This window comes from Pleurodeles waltl, chromosome 4_1 (assembly GCF_031143425.1).
Source record: "Pleurodeles waltl isolate 20211129_DDA chromosome 4_1, aPleWal1.hap1.20221129, whole genome shotgun sequence".
NCBI lineage: Eukaryota > Metazoa > Chordata > Amphibia > Caudata > Salamandridae > Pleurodeles > Pleurodeles waltl.
In genome coordinates, this window is record NC_090442.1 from 979836823 (window position 1) to 979862776 (window position 25954).

Below are 25954 nucleotides of genomic sequence, written 5' to 3' on the forward strand. Positions count from 1 at the left end.
ACCAAAATCATGAACAATTCCAAATCCGTACTGGCTATCTGTATAGATAGTGATTCACAGACTAGCAGACACATGGCATGCTCTAGTAAGAGCAACCAATTCTGCTACTTGTGCAGAATATACTCCTCAAAGCCAAGAAGCTTCTAAAGTACCTGTAATTGTGCACACGCGATAGCCTGCTCTCAATGTTCCTGTTCCATCTCTGAGACATGAACCATCAACAAAGACAATTTAGTCATTTTCCTCCAATCGAGTATCTCTGATAGAAGGTCTCGGTTTTGTGCACAACCCAGTTACCTCAAGACAATCATGCTCAATGTCTTCCTTTTTCAATTTCAACAGTATCACTCGGAAGTAAAGTTGCCGGTTTCAGCACTGTACATCTTTTCAGTGTTACAGCTGGAGCACCTAAAATGCTTGTCTCATACCTTGTCCGTCTGGCACCAGTCAAATATTGAGTTTTCGTCCTTGTTAGTAAAATCGCTACCGAATGAGGGACCATTAACGTCAGAGGATATCCCATCACTACTCCCTCACATTGTGAATGGCTTTGACCAACTGCAGAAACTGCACACAAACAACCTGGTAAGGCTGCTGCAACTGGGTCCAAGGTAGCTGAAAAGTATGCTACTGGGCAATAGGCACCTCTGTGGATCTGTGTCAAGACAGACAAAGAATATGCATCACGTTCATGACAAAACAATTTCAAAGAGTTTGTGTAATCAGGCATACCCAATGCTGGAGCTCTGCACAGGCTCTCTCTCTCAACTCAGTAAATGCTTTCATCTGTTCCTGGTCTAAGATTATGGGATCAGTGACATCATTATATGTCAGCTGCTGCAATGGCTTTGAAATCTCAGCAAAATTCAGAATCCACTGACGACAATAACCCACCATTCCCAGGAACATACTGACATCTCTCTGTGAAGTTGGGTGACTTCTCTGCAATATCATTGTAATCCTTTCCCTGGAAATTCTCCTTAATCATTTCTCAATCTGGTGTCCCAAATACTTTACTACCTTTTGACGGTACTAGAACTTCAATGGAGACACCTTATGACCAAACTTTCCCAGGTGATTCAATAGGGCAATTGAGTCGTACTTACACTCGTCCCTTGTTTTTGATGCAATCAGCAAATCATCAATGTACTGTACCAGAGTCGATTGAAACAGTAATTCCAATTACTCCAACTTCTTTTTTAAGATATGGTGGCTCTGTGTACTCTTGAGGGAATCTGCACCAGCTGTAGACTCTGTCTAGGAATTTGAAACTAAAGAAAAACTGACTATCCTCATGAAGAGGCACAGAAAAGAAAGCTTGTGACAAATCAACCACTGTGAACCCTTCTGCATCACATGGAATCTGGAACATTATTACTGCTGGATTTGGCACCACGGGACACATTTTTGACCACTATGTCATTTACTTTTTTCAAATCCTGTACAATTCGCACCTTCCCAAAAGGCTTCTTCAAACCCATTATCGGAGAATTACATGAGCTGATCAGCACTTCTTTCAAAACTCTCTGCTTCCCAAAATCTCCAATAATTGTGCGACTTTCATCAAGACATATTGGCCCTGATTCTAAGCTTGGCGGGCGGCGGTAGCCGCCCGCCAAGCGGGAACCGCCAGAAGACCGTACCGCGGTCAAAAGACCTCAGCGGTCATTCTGGGTTTCCCACTGGGCTGGCGGGCGACCGCCGAAAGTCCGCCCGCCAGCCCAACGGGAAACACCCTTCCCACGAGGAAGCCGGCTCAGAATGGAGCCGGCGGAGTGGGAAGGTGCGACGGGTGCAGTTGCACCCGTCGCGAATTTCAGTGTCTGCAAAGCTTTGTGGGGCCCTCTTACGGGGGCCCCACGACACCCCATACCCCATACCGCCATCCTGCTCCTGGCGGGCGAACCGCCAGGAACAGGATGGCGGTATGGGGTGTCAGAATGGTGTCCCATGGGCAGCGGAAAGTCAGCGGTACACCGCCGGCTTTCCGCTTCTGGCCACGGCTGTACCGCCGCGGTCAGAATGCCCGGCGGAGCACCGCCAGCCTGTTGGCGGTGCTACCGCCAACCTCCGCCATGGCGGTATTTACCGCCAGGGTCAGAATGACCCCCATTGTGCCATATTGTACTGTGGAAGCTGCAGAAACAACTACATTCGGCTTCAAAGTAACCCTAATCGGCTCCACTCCCTTGATCAAACCCACTTCCTTACCTGTCAGATTCCACACGTTCTCCTGTACTGTTCCCTGCAAATCAGAATGAAGCTCTTTTACTGTAAACATCAGGGAAAAACTCAATCAATGGGTAGTCATCATTGGTAGTGTCACTCTCAGTTTCTGGAACTGGGTCTTCTTCATCATCACTATTTGTCTGAATCTCCATTCTATTCCAGTAGTTGACCAAGTAATCGAGCATTTTGTTTTGCACAATAAGTCTCTTCCCAGTAGGGATACTGGACTTGAATCACAGACTACAAACTTATGCAGTCCATGGAAGTTCCAATCTCGACTTGCACTGGATCCGTGATCGGATTTGTCAAATGCTTATTCCTTACCCCCACAACCTGAACTGTTCTTCCTGAAAGAGGTAAATTCGGAACTTCTGCACTCCTCACTATAGAGCGCGTAGCTCTTGTGTCTGCTAAAAATGAGGCCTTATGACCCATCACCTTCCCTCTCACAAAGGGTCTTCTCTGATCTACCTCTAAGGAGGCTGCAAGAATACATGGTTCCTCATCTGAACTATCACTCATCCAATCACTATTCATTTCATTCTCACTGTGTAATGGGAATTGGTGCACTGTGTTACTACTTCCGCCTTGCCTCTGACCCATGACCTGTTGAGTAAGCATCATCTGTTGCTGCTCCACCGGTGCTTGAGGTATCTGCATTTGCTGTCTAGGTACCATAGGAACCTGCCGCTGCACTGCTTGTAACTCTGTCATCTGTGCACAAGGCATTTGCACCTGCTGCATGGGTTGAACATTTTGCATCTGATTTATGTTATTCTAAAAATTTGGATTAGGACCTCTCATTCTTGGTACTCTTACATTTCGAAATGTATTGACATCACTACTTTGCTGAACGACACCTTCCTGCACCATCGTCGGACACTCCCACTTCCAATGTCCCACGGCTCCGCAAATGTGACACGGTAACATTTTCTTCATCCCTTGCACAACATTCTGAACCACTACAGTACCCAAATCTGGTCCGCGATTCATATTAACTCCATGAACCCTACCTCTCATCTGAGGCTGGAACATGACTGTTCCCTGTTGCTGTGGTATTTGTCGCACCAACGTTCCCTGCACTCCTGTTTGTGTTGCCTTAATCTTCATCATCATCCCTTACTCCTTCAGCTTTTTCTGCTTCAACTAAATTTCATCACTACAGTAATTTGCATACTGCAACACCTCATAAATCGGCTTCGTTTGCCAACAAATCAAATGACTCTTAATAATCTGACCTATTTCAGATCTCAAACCTTCCACAAACCTCAACACAAAATGTAACATGTATTTTGGCTTGATTGCTTCCTTGCCACTGTACTCCTTGAACGCCTTCAACAATCTCTCATAATATGCATGTATCGACTCCTTTGATTCCTGCACTGTCCTGTCAATTCTCTGCCAATCAATGTTTTTAGGTGAAATTCTCATCTTCAGGAATTCAATCACTTTAAAATAATGCTTCATTACTTCCGGATATGGTGCACCTGTAGTTCTATCCTTTTCTGGTTCACTTGTCAGCCAATCCACTGCTCTCTGACATTCAACCCACAAATCTGCTGGAACCACTATTTCTAATAAGGTATTCAGGTCTTTCCACAGACATTTCGAAAGCTTCACAAACCTGTCTGTCTGCTGGTACCACTCAACCGGTTTCTCCCTCAACTTTGGATAATCATTTGTGAATGACAGAATAGCACTCCTGTGCCAAGGAACATGAACAAATTGCCCTCCTGGAATCTCCCTCATTGGTAAAAAATGTACTGGATCCTTATCTTTCTGTACACTTTCGGACCCTTCTTGTGAATCTCATTTCCGTTTATCCTTCTTCTTTGCCCATCTGCCTTCCCACTTTTCTAATGCACCCCAAATTTTAGCACTCTGCAATAGTTTCTTAAGGTGCGTCTTCATTCTGGCTGACCTTGTGTGTTCAAAATCCTTTGCCTCAAAATCTAACCTGTATCTCCTTTTCAAATGCTTTCTCTTCCCAATTTCTATATCATATGTTTCTGCTAAATCTGCCAATCTCTGATGTATCTTACCCACCTCTTTTGTGACTCTCGGACATAAGTATCTCAACTCTTCTTCCGTATAAGATTCTAACCTATTTACCCCCATTGATCCTTCAACTAGTTCAGTTATTTACGTACTCAACCTAAAACGATCAATTTGCTCTTCATTTTTGGACACATTCTATGGAGTGTTCAAAGTGTCTAGCCACTCATTCAGCTGCTGTGCCTTCAATCCCTGTAACGTAATGTTATTTGCATTCGGTGATTGCACCCGCTATACCACTGCACCTGGAGGTTTGCGGTGTCAAGAGCTTTAAGCTCTGACTCACACTCGGCCATTTACAGCATCAGGAAGTGCAACAAGTGGACTGAGATCCATCAGTGGTCTCGATCCATCAATGGTCTGACCCATGCACTATCTGCACATGTTCTCTCACCCCTCTCCTCACGAGGCTCTGTGACATCTTACCCTGTTCTCCTGTCATTGATTTCTTCTGTGCAAACAATGGTACTGCTGGACCAACAATAATCGGCAGCGATATTTCATCTGGGGCTGCTCTAGCTCCCGCATTCTGTGAAAGAGTTATCCCCATACTTTGATTCATTACCGGAGTCAAATCTGACTGTATCCCTGTCAATGGTGTAAACCTCGGTATACTCTGTAGCTGTGCCTGTGGCGTCAATATCGGAGTCGGCTCAGTCCATTGTACCAATAATGGTCGCGGGACTACTTGCTCCGTAGGCACCACTAAGTTCGAAGTTGTCTCAATAATCAGCACCTCAGGATAAATTATCTGTATAGGTGGCGGATGCATCTGTGCCTGGACTACCAAAGCAGTCAACACACTAGGAGTACTTTGCACCACACCTTGCATCTGTCCATTATCAACCTGTAATGGACTTGCTGTCCCTATTGCCTGTACTAGGGCAGTTGGAGCAGAACTAGTACTTGGACCCCACTCATGCACCGCATATGGTGGAGGCCGGTCCGTCAGTATATGAGTAATAAGATCCTCGTCATCTGAGACTTCTTCTACTATGGAAGTCTTTTTCACCTCTTTACTCACAGACGAACTCTTATTACCTTTGCTAGTCTCCTTTTTTCCTTCCGTCTCATCTTCCTCTGCGATAGCAGGAAACAACTTAACATCCTCCAGTGTCACTGTTCCCAATCCCATCTCGCTTCCGCTAAAGACTTCTCTACCTTTCTTTTTCTCCTCTGGAACTTTATTTCCTGCTGTTGTCTTGCTATCAGCTCCCAAACTGCTTATGCCTCAAACTGTGCCAGTCTTGGAAGGGGCCTTGTGTCATACAGTGCCAATGATCCAAAATTCTCAAATTAAATGATCCATGCCCAAGAAATGCTAATCCCTATTTCTCTGTCATTTTGCACCATTGCTTTAACCAAAGACATGGCGCGACACCTCGCTCCTCTATCACAATGTAAGCAGGCGAATATTCCGGTGGGGTACGCTCCCCCACAGTTGCTTTAATGTAGGTATCTCCCTTCAGGGCACTCTTAAACCCTTTAAAAAATGTAATCTTTTCTACTTTTGTGTATTCGAATCAAATCAGGAAATGACTTTTACTCCCAAGATTCCATTCACCCACGTACTCACCCAATTGCCTCTCATGGACAGCTGCCAATCCGTGCGCGACCCTTCTCACTAACCAACCTATCCCAGCGCGGCTCCACTGACGTCACACTCATACGTACTGTGGCTGACAAAGTCTTGCAGCTCGTCCTCCTAAACTCTGACTCTCACAACTAATGCAAAATATTGCGAGCACTAACCAAAATCTAAAAACCCAAAATAAATCAGCTGGTTTACTACAGGAAGGTAACACAATCGCTTCAGAGACCTTACGGATTTTCATTGATGGCCCTTTCGCTCATGCAGCTGTTCCTCTTTCTCAGTCTCCCAAATTCGCAAGCAAAATTCGACCCGCAAATTTTACTCTCAACTGATCAATGAGTCTGTCCTGGTGCACATAGGACTCGCCAAATCTCAGTTGAAATTTTGTCTCGCCCACTTTACTCACACACTGACTTGTTGACCACACCCAATCAACCTACTAAACCAGACAGATTACAACATATAACCAAGGGCCTTATTTATACTTTTTGGTGCAAAACTGCACTAAGGCAGTTTTGCCCCAAAAAGTTTTGCACCGGCTTGCACCATTTTTTAGCACCAGCTGGGCACCATATTTATGGAATGGTGCAAGCCGGTGCAAAGGGTAGGCTAGCTTAAAAAAAAATGACGTTAGGCAGTTTTGAGTCAAAAGAAATGATTCTGACCAGATTAGCATCATTTTTTGACGCTAAGGGGCATATTTATACTCTGTTTGCACTGAATTAGCGTCATTTTTTTTTTACTCTAATTCAGTGCAAAACTAACTCCATATTTATACTTTGGTGCTGGACCCGTCTAGCACCAAATTGATGGAGTTAAAGTAATTTTTTGGAAGTGGAAACCTACCTTGCCTTAATGAGATGCAAGGTAGGCGTTCCAGTGCAAAAAAATGACTCTATGGCCTTAACACCATATTTATACTCCCATGTAAAAATGGTGCAAGGGAGGGAGGAGGGGTCAAAAAATGGGGCAAAGCTTGCTTTGCCTCATTTTTTAAGACCTGGGTCAGGGCAGGTGTTAGGGGACCTGTGGCCCTATTTCCATGGTGGAACACCATGGAATAAGCCCAGAGGTGCCCTCCCTAGGCCCTAGGGGGACCCCCACCCACACTAGAGGGACTGCGAGGATGGGGGACCCCATCCCTGGTAAGTACAGGTAATTGCATTTTATTTTTGAAAATGCCATAGGGGGCCCTGAAATGGGGCCCCATACATGGCACCGGGTGCAATGGCTATGCCCAGGGGACCCCTGTCCTCTGTGCTGGCCACTGGGGTGGTGGGCATGACTCCTGCCTTTTCTAAGGCAGGAGTCATGTGGCATAGTAGGTTTAGCACCATAAAATGACGCTAATCTGGTTAGAGTCATTTTTTTTTACTCTAACCTGCCTAAAGTCATTTTTTGGTGCTAAACCCTCTTCTTCTATACTGCCAGCCCCACCCGACTAAAGTCATTTTTTTAAACTCTAGCCTACCCTTTGCACCGGCTTGCACCATTCCATAAATATGGTGCCCGGCTGGTGCACAGAAATGGTGCAAGCCGGTGCTAAACTTTTTGGTGCAAAACTGAGTTAGTGCAGTTTTGCAGCAAAAAGTATAAATAAGGGCCAATATTTTGTAAGTTTGCGCCACTTTTGTGTCATAAAATGATGTTAATGCAGTGCAAAAAAAGTTTGAATCAGGGCCTTGGTGCTAGATGGGTCTAGCACCAAAGTATAAATATGGAGTTAGTTTTGCACCGAATTAGAGTTAAAAAAAATGACACTAATTCAGTGCAAACAGAGTATAAATATGCCGCAGAGTATAAATATGCCCCTAAATATGGCGTTAAGGCCATAGAGTCATTTTTTGCACGGAAACGCCTACCTTGCATCTCATTAAGGCAAAGTAGGTCTCCACTTTCAAAAAATGACTTTAACTCCATAAATTTGGTGCTAGAGGGGTCTAGCACCAAAGTATAAATATGAAGTTAGTTTTGCACCGAATTAGAGTAAAAAAAAATGACACTAATTCGGTGCAAACAGAGTATAAATGTGCCCCCAAGTGTCTCATACAATTGTCAATATACTCTGGAATCTTAGACCACGCAGGGTCCGTACATCAACAACCACATGGACAATTTTTTTTGCACAAAGTGCCACACACATGTGAAGTTCGACGACTCCCTACTCTCAATCCGCGGAGTATGCACACTCCTACTAAAACTTCATCTGTAGACTCCCTAATTTCCCTCACATATGTCACAATTCACCTGCGATTTCCATCTCTCTCTCACACTATCACTAGAATGCAGAGAAAATACCCAACTCTACTAGCAAGATCAGGATATGAAAAGTCATTTCTTGGCGTAAGGGAACATCATTCTTGCTACAATTGCCATTTCGAAAAACAAAATCCAAATCTCTATAATAATGAATAACTGACCTATCTCAAACTACCACCATACCCATCAGTCACCACATAACTAGTTCTAACCATAAAGCTGCTACCAAAAACTGTTGGCGCGCCTGGTCCTTAATAAGTAAACTTACAAGGGGACGCGCATAGTTCAATGAACCTTTTGATTCGCATGTAGTATCATAGCTATGGTATGACCAATGTTCTCAGTAATCAATACATAAAATTCAATAACCATTAAAACAAATCATTAATCAATAATCAAATAAAAGACTGAATCAACACACCATGACTCTTTAATCATGAATAACCACAACTCAGTATACGTTTTAGTTGTTTTATTCCCTATTAGTTACAATACTAAGTCATGAGATTTATTCAACTCATTTCAATTAATCAAAATCCTTTTTAATTCATTAAAAGACGCCAATAACATAACCTAATAAAAACTTTCATCAGAGTATATTCTAGAGCATTAGCATAAGTCAACAATTTAATCAAAGGCAACAAGTCAGATTGTGTCATGGAGTTCAGCAAATTAGTCCATCAAACATTTGTCTCTGTAATCTGTCAACCGTCATGGAAGGGGAACCCTCACCTAACCCAGATTAGCATCAGCCTGTTGGACTTCATGCAAAAAAATTAGAAATAAGAATTTAGAAAACATCTAGCTCAGAAAAACTATTAGATAGCGCAGTTGGTACCTAGAAAGAAAAGGCATGAAATATATTCAGTCACATTGTCATATCTACCCATCCTTAGTATGAATCAGCAACAGAGTCAGTCTTCGTCTTCAGGTCATCAGTCGATCAGCATCACATCAGGCTCTCAGTCAGAGAATATGAGCCCAATGACAGAATCTTCAAATTCTCTTCTTCTCGACAGCAGTCAGCCTAAAGATCTTCTGACCCCTTTTCCGTCTGTCACGTTGTTATATCAAAGTCATCCAGACTATCCCCTAATTTCTAATTGGTCAATTCCTGGGAAAGTACACCCAGTGCGCTTTACACACCAGTCATTACAATTCTTGTTCCATCGTCTCCTGTCCGTCGATTCACATAGAAGCTTCAACTAAGCAAATGTTATTAAACAATGAACAGTTCACGGTTAGTTCATCTTGCCAGCACTTTTCATTGAACACTAAGAAATACAGCTTCTGCATGAGGCCTGGAAAGACTAGGCCAAGACACTCGCTAAGTTAAGGCCTACAATGATTGCAAAGCATAGGTTATATCTTTCAATATTACATATTACTGCATCAATCTATTACATTCTCAATATTTCAAATACTTAAGTCATTCATTTAATACGATTTGTGAATACTGATGGCCATTCTCCGAGGCCACAATTTCAAATATGCACATTATTTTTCTACGCTAATGATTTTCCACCAAATTCATTATGCAAAATTCGGGAAACACTCATTAATAATTTCTAATTAAAACATTTGCGTTAACATATGTATGGTTAAAGTTTGGTGATATGAGGCTGAAGTATCAATGACCAGATAAAATAAAGAGCAAGAGCTGCAGCTACAGTCGGTAAGATGCATAAACATTTGTGGTTCAAAAAAGAAAATTCCTTCAAAATCTCAAGGATATGTATTTTTGATTGAAAAAGGGAGGGAAAATGGAGAATCAGCCAAGAAAATAGAGATTCAAAGGAAAGAGAAAAATCATTCCACCCCAAACACCCCGTAGGAAATTCATAAATACATCAAAAAGGTTATAAGGTTTTCCAAATTGAAGGAAAGCATGATAATTCTTAGTTTCCTTTTATAAATGTAAAAAAAAAAAGTGATTGTTGATTTCAAAGGGGCTATAGATGCAAAGCACAAGACGGCAGCAGCATTTTGTCAGGGAGACCAGATCCTCGGGGCATGCGTACGCTTCCAACATGTCCACCACTAGACAGCTCCAAAACTCTGATAGAAATATCACATAGTCTGAGAGAGTCCAAGCGGGGGAAAAGGGGATTCGGATGGGAACAGCTGGGAAGGAGACCTGTAGGAAGCAAAAGGTTAAACAATCAATATCAAGATATTATCACATTGATTTTCACTAGACTATGATTCTAGGCATTGTCATACTGTAACCATGGATAACTTAAGAAAGGACTATAACTAGACCTCAAGATGTCTGGGTACCTGGGAAGGAATCAAGAATGGTTAATACAATGTTTCATATGAACTTTTCATGAAATGTCACATACTGTCTAGGAATATAAGAACCTTCTAGAATTATGTTTTCAGAACAAAACATTGCCTCTTCACATGAGGACAAAAGGTAATCTGAACATTCCCTGGAAAACAATAGGAATTGTACTAAGGACTTAACATGCACATAGAATGTAACATCTTGAATTTAACACCTTTGCAGAAAAACCTTCGCACACTGCCGATTCCAACAAGTACATACAAATGCCATGAAATGATTGCGCACACTGTAAGCGATCTGAACACCTAGATTTAAATGCGGGAAATGAAACGCGCACACTGCTGATTCCAACAAGTACATGCAAATGACATGAAATGATCGCGCACACTGTAAGCGATCTGAACACCTAGATTTATATGCAGGAAATGAATCACGCACACTGCCGATCTCAACAAGAATATGCAAATGCCATGAAATGATCACGCACTCAGTAAGCGATCTGAACATCAAGGTTTAAATGCGGGAATGAATCACGCACACTGCCGATCTCAACAAGAATATGCAAATGTCATGAAATGATCGCGCACTCTGTAAGCGATCTGAACATCAAGTTTTCAATGCAGGAATGAATCGCGCATACTGCCGATCTCAACAAGAATATGCAAATGCCATGAAATGATCGCGCACTCTGTAAGCGATCTGAACATCAAGGTTTAAATGCGGGAATGAATCGCGCACACTGCCGATCTCAACAAGAATATTCAAATGCCATGAAATGATCGCACAAGCCTTTGCCGATCCGAACACCAAGATCTGAATCAGAGCAATGATTTGCGTACTCTGAAAGTTTTATGAGTAGGCCCCAAAACTCAAGAGTCTCTTAGAACGGGGTCGGGGGCCCAGCCTGACCTCCGTCTTACCACCCTGCTCAAGGATCACCAAAAGAATGCGGGGCAGGCCTGGAACGCCAAGGTAGGCCTCTGGAACTGGAGCTCAGGAAAATGCTGCTGCTCTGCACTGGGACCTCTGAATAGTGAGCACGTGGAGCTGGGCTAGCTCCCTTATATAGAGTCTGGCCCAGCCCACAACCACACCCAGTCATGCTGCAGAGAAAGCTTCTAGAAGGCCCTAGAAAGGGACCACACCCTAACACACTCAGTAAGTCTGCAGCAATAGCTTGCAAAAGAACAGTTATTGCAAACATCATTAATAGTGTTTTTCAAGGTTAAAGTCTGCAATGCAAAAGGTTAACATAGTGCATATAAACGTAATGCATTAATCATGCTCTTGCATAAAGGCTGGGTTTTTGCATTTTAGTCGCCCGTAGAGCGCGCACTGCCCTGATGTTGACACATGTATGGCGTGCGCATCGCCGATTCCCAGAAGTACAAAATTTAGGCAAAAAATGTTGGGGTAGGAAAATACATGCATCGCCAAAGTGCAAAGGCAATTTGAATGAGGACTCAGGAGTCTGCTTACCGGCTCAGGTCGAAGGAGGCAGGAGAGGAGGTTCGAAATTTGAGCGACACTCGGGCGCGTCCTTGAGGCAGCGCGTTGGTGGATGGGGCGGAGGTGCCTTCGGGGAGAGTGTGGTGACTAATCAGAGCCACATGGGGGCTTTGGGAGACGAGGCGCATGCGCATAGCAAGACATGCTTCATTAGAGGAGGTGCAGAACAAGCCCTACTCCACTCAGAAATAAGCTGCGAGCAAGGGGAGTTTTCATTGAGGAAAGGCACTTGGGGAAAGCACAATGTTAGAACAGGGGGACATTGTGATTGTGGTGTCGGATGATGAGGAAGAGGAGCAGGCAGCCACAGGGAGGCTCGATTCAGGCGTGGCGAAAGTGAATATGCTTATGTTTACGCAAGATGGCAGAATGCTGCAGATTATGCCTATCTTTATGGATTGATTTTCCTATACATAATTCAATGACTTTCCTCATGCCTTTGAATTGAGTTGAGTGCCTTCACTTTATTTGTGCCCCTTTTAGAATCTTAAGTACAGAATCATGTTATTTAGGAAGAAGTTGGAATTGTTGAATGTAATCCCATGTGTGCTGTGAATTGTTATTATCCCTTTTTCTTTTTTCCCTATGCATAGTTCTGCTGTGGCTAAGAGACTATTTGGGTTAGCATGCACAATTTGCACAAGTTACTTTTACTATTAATGGAACATGTAGAATATATTATTTACAAAAGGATGGGCAGTGTTTTTTTTATTACTTCTTAAGCAGTGAACTACCCCATATGCTACAATATCTGGCAGGTACGGTGGTTGTTTGGCCATTTCCCTGGAAACAGTCACAAATAAGGGTTGGTGGATCTAAAACAGAGTCAGCTGAAGCTTCTCCATTCTGGCAAGCTACACCAAGGTTTACAGGGTCCTGTAATCAGAGAAGGTTTACTTGCAAGTCAATGCCCACAGCCATGGTCTGCAAGCTAAGTATTCTGATTGGCCAATCAATTGTGAACATTCGATTCTGTGTCATCAGTAACTACATTACCTTCTAAGTCAATATAACTAAAGCATATCTAAAAAGAATGACAAATAGTCATTGAACCTAATCTCTATGTAACAGAGCCCTGTTTCTAGCTGAACAATGAGCTAAAGATCTAGAAACTAAAATCCCACAAAGCTCCAACTAGGCAGCCAACAAATGGGCAACTTACATAACCTGAGGCCACATGACTCCTGAGCATAAGTATCCTTCATACTAAGAATAGCCCCAACACCAGCACTATCTAAGCTCTACAGAGGAAAATGACATTAGATCATTAGAGGACCACAGACTTCCTGTCTCTTAATTTTGCTCTTTTCACACTCCTGTACAATTTACACTATCCGTCTCTGATAACATAAACAAGAAACACACCATAGTGCAAACAGTGTGACATGTAACTAAGTCCCCTACAGGAACCTATGATGCACCGGTGTCTCTGTGTTGCCATCCCACATTTGTGACACATCCTTCTAAACCTTCACACTGCTGAGGATGCATGCGGTAAGTAAAGAAGGAGGAACAAAACACATGGATTCAAGAAGGATTGGGGCAGACAAATACCTTTATGAGAAAGTCAAGGGAGCTAGTTAAATATTTGCTAGTTTTGGTGAAAGAGAGGAAGCTGGAATTCTCTTGCCCTGTGATAGCTGAATACTTGTGTTAAAATTGTGAAAAGGTTTTTAGACACTTTGAAATGACGATGGAATACAGCAATGTGAGAAACATAGGCCACAAGAATCTCATGAAGATGGTCAACCACAACCTTAATCAAAGGCATTTTTGATCAACCCCAGAAGTAAAAAGTACATCTAATTACATGATGCTGAATGTGTGTCACAGCTTGCAGGAGTTACAGGGGCATGGTGGTGAGTGGAGGGGGAAATATTAATAAAATGAAAAAATAAATTAAAAAAAACATACCTGCATTCCGCCGCTCCTCCGTCTCCTCAGCAGCAGGCAGGCACAGGCTCTCAGCCTGCCCTGCGGCCAATTCTGATGCTGCTCAAAGCAGGGTTAGGAATGGCTGGGTGTGCCCAGCCAGGGCACTACTAGGCAGACTGGGAGCCTTTGCCTGCTATCTCCAGCCTGGCAACACAGCACCAGGTTGGAGAGGGCACAGTGCGCGTGTGTGTTTGGCCGGCCTGAGATGGCCGGCCAAACACACATGTGCACTGAGGGGAGTGCACAGTGTACCTCCTCTCAGTGCTCATCATCCCCAATGCCCCACCTCTTTAACAATGAAAGGATAATAAACTTTGTTTATTATCCTTTCATTGTTAAAGGATTTGCAGTAGTTGCTGCTGGCGGGGTGAAGCTCCTCCGCCATAGCGTATGAGCCGACACTGCTACTAAATTAAACACTATTGCTTGGTTGAATAAGTATATCTATAATAAGTTGAAAAGGTTGTATTTTAGATGAAAATCTGTGTACTTTGATAATTCATATGCTGATGTTTGAAAAAAAATAGTTTAAGTTCCAAAATATATATAAGGTTGATTTGTGAGTGAGAAATCATGCAGTGTTGGAGACCTATTACTAATAATAATAACTCTGTGCCAGAGCAAAGATGCTGTGGCTTTTATATATTATCCATGAAGAGGCGGTCCACATTTACAGATCATTTTTATAACCATACCCGGTGCAGGGTGGTGATTACTGCTGATTATCTTTCATATGGTGCCACTGATATAACCTTGCATGCTGTGTGTGGTCACAAAACCAATTATAATAATATTAGTAGCTCAGGATGATTTTATTGAACATAAGTAGCTCTTATTAAAGAAAATGTTGGAGACCCCTGATTTACAAGAACCTATAACAAATTATACTAACTTACTCATATTGCAATGGGGATATTTTTTTGATCTTGCTTTAGTCAAGAACTTTTGATTTTACCACAATTATATGTATAATAACATGTATATTTAGTCATACTTTCTTCCAACCTTCTTCATCTGATGGTCTGTTATTGTGTCATTCACAATGTTATGCATGGGGCAGGAGGATAGCCACTTCAGCCATTGGCTGTGAGTGATGGCATTTTAGCCTTTCACAATTAGCAGATATGTTCAAAAGAAAATAGGTGCTTTTTGAGACCAAAACATATTTTTGGTTTTAGCCAATTTTTTTTTAGATTGATGAGGACCTACCAGCTTCCTCAACAAGAATGTTTTGCAAAAATCATGATACAACAAAAAAGCATTGACAAATCTAAAACGTTGCTGGCCAATGCCAGACCTTTTGGCTTTCCCAATGCTTGCTTGGAGTATGGAGTCAAGTTCTTGGTCACTCAAGTCTAATTTGTTTTGTGGCCGTGTTCTGGCATACATACCACCTTCTACATGAAATTATTCTGTAATGGGTTGCAGACCCCAAATATAGCCTAGATAGGGGAAATGCCTGAAGCCGGGCCCCTGTACCTAAAGCTTTCTTTGTGACAATATGCACCTAAACATAAAGTCTCTGGGGAATAAATTCAAACAATTTTCAAAACCACTTCCTGAGGGAAATGAATGATCATTATAAAATTAATACTAACCCTGAAATTTATTGTTTCCCCTTATACAGTATCCAACTTAAGATGTATTTTTTAAACATATATATATATATATATATAAACACTAATTCCTCATGTGTGTCTTTCTTTACTTGTATCAATTTACTCTGTGTTGTTATATAAACAATAAATGACAATTACATCAATATTTTTATTATGATTACATAAATCATAATATACATATAAGATATTCTCATAGGACAATCATAACGAATATTTACAAACAAGGAACACTACGACAATACTAAGTGAAATATGAAGAATCTGTTCAATATAGAGTCCTTGTATGCAAATCTAAATCAATAGCAACCAGTGTTCAAAAGTTAATTCTGATTCAATCTAACCGAACCTTCAAGTGAATCCAACAGACTCATCATGATCAGTCCTTAATAATAATGCACCTCGTAGCTAGCTTCCTGCTTGTATCTCTATTTGGAGGTGAGCTGCATGTGTGGGGTGTTGACGCATTTTGCCCCCTTTAAATAATTTTATGGGCCTCATTGGGACAACACAAGGACCTACGGTAAAAATATGAGAGCATTTCAGAAGGCCAAAAATGTCAAGTGCATTTCATAAGGTTTATGGGAGGCCCACATGCAGCCTTCAACTCCATTGAAGTTGTTGCATAGAAACTTTGCAATAGTGGACCAGTGGCATGTACATTGTCTGTATGTATGAATAACGATTGTGGATTTATCATCTTAGAATGGTGTGTATTCATTACAAAATCTGTGTGAATAGAATCCTGTGTGTGCATGTATGTGTTGAGAGTAGTGGGAAGCAACTCTTGGTAATCCCTGAAAACTAAAAAGTTAATTGAAAATTAGTATTTGCCAATGTGCAAATATGCAGTCACATCTGGAAGGCAGGCGCCATATTTGTTGCCTCTATTACTAAGTCTTGTATGAGGACCTTAGGGTCCACCATCTTAAAATGGTGAAGATCCATTGGAAACCTAACGTAAGGTGTATCCAACATAGGCATAAAAGTGTGAGGTATGATGGGACAAACTAATTTAAATCTGTAAACAGTAGTATGAAAAATACCTCCAATATTAATATTTACAAATGTATAGATATTGCACTAGAGCACACAGCCATATGATCATTTAAGATGTAATGTAAAAATAAAATTGAAAATAAGACATGTCACGGTTTACAAGACAAAATTTTATCTAACAGCTTAATGTGAATGTCATTTTCTAAACATTAGAAAAATTATATATATTAGTTTGCATTTTGTCTATCATCTGTACTCTTAGGGGTTACCCATGCAAGTTACGGACTGTTCCTGGTATTAGCCACCACTTTTTGAGAATACCCTCCGATTCTTTTCTGTGTATTAGCACCAAAATAGTAGCGGATTACATATGTTTCACTTATTATTCTTTCCACAACGAAATAAAAACTCCTTTAAATCACTTCTTGTTAGACCTGACAGAGTTAGGATAGTCATCCCCAAACCTTTTGCTTACCTCCCTCCATTTTTCTGATCTTGTTTGTGCTGGTTTTAGGACTCTGCATACTTTATCACTGCTGACCAGTGCTAAAGTGTTTGCGCTCTCTCCCCTAAACATGGCAACATTGGCTCCTTCCCAGTTGGCATATTTAATTTACCCATAAGTCCCTAGTAAAGTGCGCTAGAGGTGCCCGGGTCCTGTAAATCAAATTCTACTAGTGGGCCTGCACGACTGATTGTGCCACCTACATAAGTAGCCCCTTAGTCATGTCTCAGGCCTGCCATTTCAAGGCCTGTGTGTGCAGTTTCACTGCCACTTCGACTTGCCATTTAAAACTACTTGCCAAGCCTTAAGCTCCTCTTTTATTACATATGTTACCCCTACGGTAGGCCCAAGGTAGCCAATAGGACAGGGTGCTATGTAAGTAAAAGGCAGGACATGTCCAGGTAGTGAAAAACTCCCAAAGTCGTTTTTCACTATTGTGAAGCCTGTTTCTCTCACAGGCCAGCATTGAAAATTCCCTTATATACTTTTAAGTGGTAATTTTCTGATCTGAAAGGAGAGACATTGTCATATTTGGTATGGTTGGGATGTGGTGAGAATTTCTGCTCACTGGTGAAGTTGGATTTAGCATTACTATTTTAGAAATGCCACTTTTACAAAGTAGGCATTTCTCTGCACTTACTGCTTTCTACGCTTTACAGCCTGTCTCAAATCCATGTCTGATCCCTGCTGGTTGACGACTCTGCTTGTGCATTCAACCTAGGCAGCCATAAATGCAGGACACACAGCTGCATCTGCATTCATCTGCATACTGATGGGTCTTCCTGAGCAGGAAGGGTGGAGGGGCTCTCACTTACACTTCAAAAGCTAGTGGCCTGACCCCACACCAAGGACTCATAATGCCCCACAGACCTCCTGGCAGACAGGACTGGGTTCAAAGGGGAACTGGTGCACTTCAAAACAACGATTTTAAGTTTCTCCCACCTCAAAGACACATTTGGGTATATATGCTGGGTCTGTATCCCCCTCAAATTAAACTTTCATAAACCTATAACTAGACTCTGTCAAAAGGATTGCTTTGCTGCCCAAATGACTCATTTACACTGCTTTTCTGGAAGAACCGCTCTCCTGCTTGTTACCCTGCTGCATGCTGATCCCTGTCTCTGCTGGAAGGGCTCTACCTTTCCCCACAAGTGGTCTCCAAGGGCTGGGACTGAGCTTGCCTCCTGTCAAAAAGTCTCAGGGCTATCAAAGACTTCACCAGAGAGAGAAAATCCATTGTGCCGGAAAATCCATACCGCCTGCAAAAATCAATGCATCTTCTGCAGAATCGAAGCAACGCCTTTCTCACAGTTGAAAAATCACTGCAGCGTCTCCGGAATCAATGCAGCACCTGTTTCATCATTGCAGCGTGTTTTGGATGTTTGACACATCGTTCCTGGGCATTGAAATATCTACACACAGCAGTAAGGATCCAAGGCTCATCACCCTGTCGGCGAGGAAAGAATCAACACATCACCTCCACCGTAACAGAAAAATTGATGCATCGCTTTATTCTCCAATGCATCACCTCCTCTGCCACCCTCTGCATCATTATTTTTGATGCATCCCAGGTACTGTGTCTTAAAAAGATACAGCCACTGATTCCTATGGCTTAGGACACATCCAGACCTTTAAAAAGTGATTTCTTAACTTGTGCATATTGAATGCTTTTCAGTTTGGTCTTATTTCATTCAGTTAATATTATCTATTTTTCTAAACTTGTGTGGAGTATTTTTTGTGGTGTGTTCACTGTGTACTGTATAAGTGATTGCACAAATACTTTACACGTTGCCTTCTAGGTTAAGCCTGCCTGCTCTGTGCTAAGCTACCAGAGGGTGAGCACAGGATAATTTAGGCTGTGTAGTGACTTACCTTGACTAGGATTGTGGTCCCTACTTGGACAGGGTGCATATCTCTGCCAACTAGACACCTACTTCCTAACACTCCTTCAGAGAATTACTGAGCTGATCGTGATTGGGAATATGTTGAGTAACATACAGGCTGGGTTTTGCAGTGCAGTCACCCAATTTTTGGATTGTACTTAATCTGTATTACATAGTCCACATAAAAAAAATCCTAGTGTATATAACCTTAATTGATCTCCAAAACTCTTTTCACCTGATTAACATAGTGTTCTTGTGGTCAACTCTGTGGTAATAAATATGACCTTATGGTAATTATGATTTTATTGGACCCCCATTTGGGTACCACTGCAGGGATCTGGTTTAGAGAAAGGGTAAATTGGAAAGGGTAAATAATCAAATGTGTTGGTACCCTAAGTCCTCCTATTTGCCAATAATGAAGCTCTTTTAACCTTCACCAATGTATCAATGCACAAATGTTGCTTGCTTTTTCACAAAACTGCTTTTTCAAAGGACTCTCTTTAAATGGTGGAAGTGCCCGCAAAAATCACCTTGACTAATGGCAAGAAGGTGGAGAAGGCTGTAGTCTTCAAATCCTTTAATTTTAGGTTCTAGTAAAGATTGCATTTAAAAAGCCACTGTGCAAGGACAATATCTCTAACTAGCACTAAAAGCACCTGATGCCAAGGCCTTAATCTCAGCTGGTTACATCACTGATATTTGGGCCTCTGTGAATACTAAAATATTGCTGTAACTGAAAGCCCTCAAGACAATTTCTCAATCTAGGAAATAACTTTTACTACTATAGAAGGACCTTGGCCTGACTTTTATAGAATATAGGAGTAACTTGAGTCCTGTTTTATTTCGGATAAACGAATGGCCCAGCAAGCTGGGAGTAATACATAGAAAGTCAATAATAGAGCGAATCCTTCAACCAGGGTATCTCTTCTTGCCTTGGTTCAGTCATGACAAACCTATTCTTTATGAAATTAGCTACCATGAACTGCGTGTTCACCTGGAACTGCTTTTTGTTACATCACACAAAATGGCTAATATAAGACATAAAGATATGAAGACAAGACAGTTACAGTCTTGGCAGTATCTCATCTAAGACTGAGTGTCCATGTCATCAAAATCTAAACATGATTATGAAGATTACCTTGATTTAACTCACCGGCTGAAGCTCACACCTTCATATTTGCAGCAGAGACTGGGTGCTCAACAAGTATAGGGGAAGAATCAGTCAACGTGCATGGTAGCTGTTTCGGTAATTACATCTACAAGGAGACACTCATTCACTTCCTCTTCTTTGGTCCATTTTATGAACACTGGAAGTGCCTTAAATGACATTTTCACAATTACAGCATCACTTTCTGCTGTATAGCAATATTATTGTGTACCAAGACATCTCTTTGACCAGTACAAGGGGTGGTAACAGCATGGAAAGAGAGAAGATGCACTCTTTAGTTGTCAAATATAAATCAGAACCATCCATATACATGAAGAAAATGACCTTGATCCAACTGTGCTGCAGGTTGACGTATTATATATTCCATTTGGATTTGCATTGTTTTTGGTGGATTATGACTTTTAATATGAATTGTATGATTGTACGTTGTTATGTTTATGACTATTAGTAAAGTAATAATGTTTGATGATCCCAGGAAAAAATTGCTGGGCTTTAAGTAAGAAATGCAAAAAGCTTTTAGTATAACATATCCTTAGCATCAAAGATAACACTTTATTTTTTCATAAATCTGTTTATTAAAATTTTTAAACTTTACATTGTTTCTTGTTCTGGCATTTGCTTCAAGTTGGCATATCTTGTTGTGTGTTACTTACATCATTAAGCATTATTATTTAGTACATTGGTGACACATTGATGCAGTGCATTTTGCAATTTGTCTATGCAGTTGTTCGGGTATTCTTTACAACCACTGTGCTGTTAATAGTTTCCAACATGTGTGGCTTTTAGTTCCTAGTGTGCTGCGTTCTTGTTGTTCAGTACTGTGGGTGTAGCTTAAGTGGTCGTTTGTATGCCTAGTGCCTGTTTAGATCGGCACAGCGCTTGATGGCATTTATTAGTATAACGTTTTTTCATCACAATTGTTTGGTTATAGTAATTTTGTTAAGAAGACAGACACTATGAATTTTATGTAGGTTAACATTTGAATAAAGAAAAAAACCTAAGGAAAAAAACAACAACAATATTTACCGGGTTCGGACATTTATGCGGTCATTTCGGGCGTGACTGTTTCGATGTCGGGGTGGGGGCCAGTTACAACAGGTTGATTTATCAGTAGAAAGGCTGGGTCAGCTATCTGGTTCGATGTGCGTAGTTTTCCCTCCCCATGGTGTCATAGTGTGTCTAGTTAATTTCCGCATTCAGTCCCCTTGTGTGTTGCATTTACAGGGTTATTGATACTTGTCTGTGTTAGTCCTGTCCCTCTTCTGCTGGGTGTACCCCCGTGCCACGCAGCTGTGGCAAGAGCTCTTCCCAGCAGGTGTAAATCGGGAACTGTTGCAGTCCTAGGATTTCCTCTCGTCGCAATGCTGAGCCCTCCGCTCCCGCCCACACCTCGAGCGAGCGCCTCCAGGCCTGCACTGGTGGGGGGTCTGGCGATTTCCACCTGCGGTTCCCTAATCTTTTTACCACAATAAGTCCTAAGTCTGTGAATCACGCCTCTGCTCTACGTTGCTTGCTTTTGGGGAACAGTCCTAGAATGCATGTCTCCCATGTGAAGGGTATCTGTTGTGCTGTGCAGTTAGATAAGTTGTCAATTACTACTCTCCAGTAGGCGACCAGGCTAGGACAGGACCACACCATGTGCAACAGGTCCGCCCCAGTCTCGCAGCATCGGGGACAGGCTGCATCCAGCTGGTTAAAATATCTATTCACTCGGGCAGGTGTGAGATAGGCTCTGTTTACTATATATTATTGGATTAGGCGGAATCGGGAATTACGTGGTATGTTAAGGTGGCCTGCGAGAGCAGCCCTCCATCGTGCCGTCTCAATCGGGTTGCCGGTGTCTATCTCCCATGCCCTGCGCAATGTGTCATTTTCAGGGGTGGCCTGATTCCTCAAGGCGTCCGCCAGCCAGCCAATTTGATGTTGGCCACAGCCCACCACCTGCAAGTACTGTACCAGCAAGTGGGTAGGTGGGGCTGTTGTGATGTCCCCCCATTTGGATCTCAGCGCCTTCACAAGAGAGCAGTGTAAAAGGAATTGGCCAGATGGGAGTCCCATTTCTTGAAGTCTAGCAAACGGTAGTAGTTGGGTTTCTTCGTAAAGGTCTCCCAGTGTGTGTAGTTCTATCTCAAGCCATGTGCGTAACTCGGAATCTGATGTGACCTTGGGGCCTCTAGGTGTACCCGACAACGCCAGCGCGGGTGCAAATGGGATCACCGATCTTGTGAGGCAAAGCGATCTGCAGAAACATTTATGGGCTATTCTGAGGTACAATTGCCGTGGGGTTTGTGTGTGCGTGAGCGGGTGGAATAAATGCTGTATCTGCTGGAGCGGCCATGGTTCCTCCCCTGATGCTGTGTCTGCAAGCTGTATGCTGGCCAACCACTTGGATATCCATTGGAGTTGGGCTGCTAGATAATAGTGTTCCATGTTGGGGACCGCTAGTCCACCCCTATCAGGCGGCAAGTATAGCTTCTTTAAGGCAACTCTGCAACGGCCGCCGTTCCAGATAAACTCCCTGAATCCCGTCTCCAGTGCCCTGAAGAATTTTGGAGGTACGTAATATGGGATATTGGAAAAGAAGTATAGTAGCTGTGGGAGAACCACCATTTTTAGGAGTGCTATCCTGCCCGCCACGGACAGCGGCAGCGTCCTCCAGAACGCCATTTGGGACCTGATTGAGGACACCGCTTTTACAAGGTTACCATCAAAGGTATCTTCCTCCCTGTGGTAGACTCGGACGCCCAGGTATATGAATGTGTTTGGTTGCCATGGGACTAGATTCCCGACTAGGCTAAGTCTTGGGTCCGGGAGGTCTGGGTCGAATGGGAAGAGGCATGACTTAGACCAGTTAACCTTAAGACCGGATATCGTCGCGAAGCGTTGCAGGAGTGAACCGGCCACCGGCGGGATTTGCGTAATATCTCTGAAAAATAGTAGAAGGTCGTCGGCCTACAATGATACTATGTGTGAGCCGTCTCCTAGAGGAATTCCCCAGTTACCTCCTTCCCTACGCAAAGCAGCTGCCAGAGGCTCCATGGCAAGTGAACATAACAGTGGCGATAGGGGGCAGCCCTGCCTTGTACCTCTGCACACCTGGATTGGTTCCGATATTTCTGGCCCTAGCCTCACCCGGATCAGTGGCTTGGTGTACAATAGTTTCACTAGGCGAATAAAGGATGGTCCCATGCCAAAGTGTTGCAACACCTTGAACAGGTAGGGCCATTCCAGGGAGTCAAAGGCTTTTTCTAGATCAAGGACAAGACATCCCACCTGTGGTCAATCGCGCCTCGCATATTGCATTACCCGGAATAGTCTTCTGATGTTGTGGGAGGTGTCTCTAGCTGGTACCAACCCGTTTTGGTCGGGGTGTATTAGTTCTGGCACGTTCGGTGCAAGGCATGTCACCAGTGCTTTTGCTAGTATTTTGTAGTCAGTGTTTAGCATTGCCAGCGGCCTATATGAGCCTATATCCACTGGATCCCTCCCGGGTTTGGGAAGAGAGACCAGTAGCGCCTCTCTCTTTGTAGCCGATAAGTGGCCCTCCTGTTCAGCCGTCATGTATACCTGAAGTAACTTGGGTGCCAACTGTGTCGCAAAGGCTTTATAAAAGTCTGCCGGTAGCCCGTCCGGGCCTGGCGTTTTGCCAGATGTAAGTTCCCTGATGCTAGAGTTGATCTCAAGGTCAAGGGGTGCCTCTAGCGCCTCGGCCTGGTCATATTTTAATTGTGGGAGTGTCACCCCAGAAAGGAATTCGGTGCTGGTTTAACATCCAGGGGTTGCCCGCGAGGCGTAGAGCGCCTCGTAGTGTCTCGTAAATTCAGCCTGTATCTCTGCGGGAGTGTGTGTCAGTTCCCCTGTCTGTGTATGGATTTCCGTTATCGGCTTCCTCTCGGAATCACGACATATCAGCCAGGCCAGGAGTTTGCCTGCTTTACCCGCTGATGCGTGAGTTCTCGCGGAATGTGCTGTGTAATTTAGGCATCTGAGACGCTCTAGTAATGACAGGTGCTCTGCGCGTATTGTAGGCAGTTCTGTCTTTTCGTTTTGGTTGTTTGCGATTTCTTCTTCTGCCCACAACAGGGCCCGCTCTATCCAGGTCAGGTCTCGTTCAACAGAACGGCGCATGTTACATTGAGCCCCCAGGCAGTGTTCCCGGATGAAGACTTTGAATGTATCCCACTCAATCAATCCCAATGTAGCCGTGCCCTCATTTTGCTCAAAGAATTCTGGGATTATGGCACTGAGTGATGCTCTGAAAGTAGCATCTTCCAGTAGCTCTGGCCTCAGTCTCCACGTGGGGACAGCCGAGCGCAGGGGTCCCCAGCATAAGTGCACTATTAGTGGATTACGATCTGAGTGTGTGCGCCCCATGTATTCTGAGTTCACCACCACCGGGGCAAAACCTGCGGTACAAAGTATGCGGTCTAGGCGCACGTGCAGGGAGTGCGGGCAGAGTAGAAGGAGTAGACTCTGTCCCCTCTGTGGCATTGCCACCACACATCCACTAGGTTCCATTGTTGGGTCCAGTCTGTTAGGCCGTGCGAGGCAGCTACCACCGGCGATGTGGGCAAAGGGGGAAAAGAGCGGTCTAAGTCAAAATCGAGTATGCTGTTGTAATCTCCCCCCAATAGCCACGGAAGGGCGCTCCAGCCCGCCAGATGGTGTGATAAATTGTGTAGGAAAGTGGTCTGATCTGTGTTTGGAGCATAGATAGAACCCAATATACCACGTGGCCTGCTAACCTTCCTGTGACAAACACAAATCTGCCCGGTGGGTCCACGACCTGCTCCTCCGCCACAAATGGGGTGCCTGCTCTGATCCAAATTAGTGCTCCTCTGGCGTATGCTAAGTGTCCTGTTGCGTATAATTGCCCTCTCCAGTGCTGGAGCAGTCGGGGAATCTCAGAACTTACTAAGTGTGTCTCCTGTAAAAATGCTATTTGGATTGAATGCCTTTTAAGGTAGGAGTAGATAGCATATCGCCGCTTGGGGGTATGAATGCCTCTTACATTCCAGGTAATTGCTGTGTATGTGGGCATATTGTGGGTGTTGGGCATTTTTCCAAGTCTACCCGTCCAGTCCCAACATGGGGCCCCACCCCGTCAGTCTTCCGTTCCCATCTATTATTCAAAGGGTTAGTGAGTGTCCACCGACAAGAACAGTCTAAAACGAATGCCATCAGAGCAGTTTGACAACAGGTCACCGCCCAAACACTGCAACAAAAACAACAACGTGCAATCGTACAGCTATACACTGTGTGTCTCCACTGGTCGGAGAGTGGGAGTGTGCCAAGCATATAAGGGAGCAGTTTCAGTCTCAAACCAGTTTGTTCAGCTGTATCGGATAATTGAAAGGATGGGATAGAGGGGAGTATAGGGGGGGTCACTTTGTAGTTAGTCACCAAAAAGCGCAGTGAACGGGGGCAGAGGGCGCATCTGTCAGTGTGCACACTACTCCGGTGAGTCCGACGCGCATATTTTATAGCCAGGGCTGTTATTTGCTCGCCTCTTGAGATAAATCCACGTGACCGTCTCTAGTTGGGTATTTCCTGCAGACTACAGTTCCTTTACCTTATACAAAAGTTCCTTAGAAGAGTTCGTCTGCGGTTGCCGGTGTCACAGGGGGCCCCCTGGCGAAGCCCGGCTCGGATATACTATCTGGTGTGGGAGGGTGGTCGTTGGTTAGTTGGGAGAGGTCTGTGTCCGACCCCGAGCCTGGGGGAGAGTCACCCATCGCTGCTGCGGTGTGGATCGCCTCCTTTCTCTCTTGAATTAGCTGTTCCAGGTCTGGGGCGCATTTTGTTGTTTCTGCGTGAGTAGTGTTTCTTCTCCAGTCTCTTTTATTTCAATTACACTTGGCACCGGGGATCCGCCCCGGCCGGCCGGCCCCGGCTCACCGTCAGTAGATAGT